The sequence below is a fragment of the Pectinophora gossypiella genome, unplaced genomic scaffold, assembly GCF_024362695.1.
Source record: "Pectinophora gossypiella unplaced genomic scaffold, ilPecGoss1.1 Pgos_33, whole genome shotgun sequence".
Classification (NCBI taxonomy): domain Eukaryota; kingdom Metazoa; phylum Arthropoda; class Insecta; order Lepidoptera; family Gelechiidae; genus Pectinophora; species Pectinophora gossypiella.
In genome coordinates, this window is record NW_026063243.1 from 772,443 (window position 1) to 775,218 (window position 2,776).

Here is a 2,776-nt window from a genome sequence, read left to right on the forward strand (position 1 = left end):
ATTCCCACGGGAACGGTAGTTAGCGGGAAAAAACATTTGTATGAAAAAATCAAATCTAAATAAAAGGAGAAACTGACTGACTCAGTGACTGACATATATCAACGCATAGCCTGAACGGCTAAACGTAGGCATTTGAAATTTGGAAGGGACATAGCTTAGGTACCGTAGAGGTGCACTAAGAAAGGAATTCCCGGAATTCCCACGGCAACGGAAATTAGCGGGAAAATCTTTTTGTATGAAAAATCTAAACCGCTTAAGTTAGACGCTTGAAATTTGGCATGCAGGTACCTTAGTTAACTTAAAGCTTAGTTGCAACAGGATATTGCAAAATTCCCACGGAAACGGGAGTTAGTGGGAAAAAAACATTTGTATGAAAAAATCGAAACCGCGTAAGATAGATATTTTCAATTCAATTCAATTAAATTATTTATTGCATTCCATGTAGTACAATAGGGTGTTACATAGGCATAGGAACTAAAACATGGACCCTATAGGGCACAACAACGTTGAAGGGAAGAGAGGAAGTGTGTATTAAAATTAAAACTCAATGAACAATCAATTAAAAAAAAAACAATTCAATCAATTGATTCAATCTAGCACGCATGCATACCTTAGTAAATATAAAGTTTATTTTTGGCTGTATTTTGAAAAATGGGAGTTATTGGGAAAAAAAAATGTACTTATGAAAAAATCTAAACTGCATAAGTATGCACTCCCACACACACAAAGATCTCTCTCTTATATAACACGCCACGCGGACGAAGTCGCGGGCAAAAGCTAGTATATAATAAGGGACTTAATATTATGTGGTAGGATGAATCACACTTATTGTTTTGCGAGATCTTACCTACACATTATATAGATTATAATTCGTATATGCTCTCTAAAAAGTCTGAAATAAAATTAAGCAAAATTAAAAATTTTGAAAAAAACCCACGACGGTAAAAATCTCATCGAAAAAGAATAAAATAACTCAAAACCCCCGACTTAACCCAATTATTATGTAACGAAATATTATAATAGACTAAAAATACTTTCTAAAAAAGAGTTGATATCTCGAGACATCGGTAATAGATATACATACTTAAGTACTTAAACAATGAATATGGATGTTTAGTTTTTTCCTAACGTGTCTGTTTCTCGAAGATATACTTAAATGTAGCGATAATAATTTTACCATAATACATAACCGAGGAATATCCGTCGGGGGCTGCCATTAACCCAGCTAAAGTTTTTCTAGTGACGTGAATACAATTATTGAATAATTGTGGATGTTTAACGACGACATAAAATACACTTATGAGTATGATTAAATTTTTGTTGAAATTTCATACAGAAAAGGCAGCCCCTGACGGATATTCCTCGGTTATGTATTATGGTAAAATTATTATCGCTACATTTAAGTATATCTTCGAGAAACAGACACGTTAGGAAAAAACTAAACATCCATATTCATTGTTTAGGTACTTAAGTATGTATATCTATTACCGATGTCTCGAGATATCAACTCTTTTTTAGAAAGTATTTTTAGTCTATTATAATATTTCGTTACATAATAATTGGGTTAAGTCGGGGGTTTTGAGTTATTTTATTCTTTTTCGATGAGATTTTTACCGTCGTGGGTTTTTTTCAAAATTTTTAATTTTGCTTAATTTTGATATGTTGAAGTGATGCGGGCACAAGGTTTCATACAAAATTGCGATGACTGAAATGTTAACATTATTTCTTTTTTGTTTTGGAAAAACGTTTTAAGTCCTTTCAAAAGAAAATGATAGTTGTTTTATACGACAAAATTTTTAAAAAAATGTAGCGTTTAGGCGCAAAACGTCCAATTCGCAGAATGTCCAGTTCGCAAGTGGTCCAATTCGCAAAATGTCCAGTTCGCAAATTGTCCAATTCGCAGAATGTCCAATATTCATCGTAACGTGATTAATTTACTAATTAAAAAAGTTGGGTTCTAATGCTAAGTCAAGTCATAAGTATATACATATAAGTGGTCCACTGATTGTAATTTTAAACCTACAGGACTCTCTCCTTTAAATCAACAGGACTTTAAAAGAGTCAAACTTTTTAGGGAACTGTTATATATATCTAAATGTCAATACAATTCAAATTTTCTAAAAAAAACTGCCTAATTATTTTCCAACTAGCTGGTACCCGCGACTTCGTCTGCGTACTTTTAATTTGGATATTAAGGATAAAAGGAACGGTATAGTATTTGATTAAAAGAGAGTAAGTAGGTATATTTAAAAAAAATCTGTTTACAGTAGGTGTAAAGTACCTATGTATTCCATTGAGTGGCAGAAAGTACCTAGGAACATTTATTGGTCCCTTATGTCCAAGAGATACTTACAGGGGTCAGCGTCACGTTGTGTACAAAAATATTTTAAAACTAGCTTTTGCCCGCGACTTCGTCCGCGTGGCGTGTTATATAAGAGAGAGATCTTCGTGTGTGTGGGAGTGCATATCAAATTTCAAGCATCTAACTTATGCAGTTTAGATTTTTTCATACATTTTTTTTCCCAATAACTCCCATTTTTCAAAATACAGCCAAAAATAAACTTTATATTTACTAAGGTATGCATGCATGCTAGATTGAATCAATTGATTGAATTGATTTTTTTTTAATTGATTGTTCATTGAGTTTTAATTTTAATACACACTTCCTCTCTTCCCTTCAACGTTGCTGTGCCCTACAGGGTCCATGTTTTAGTTCCTATGCCTATGTAACACCCCATTGTACTACATGGAATGCAATAAATAATTTAATTGAATT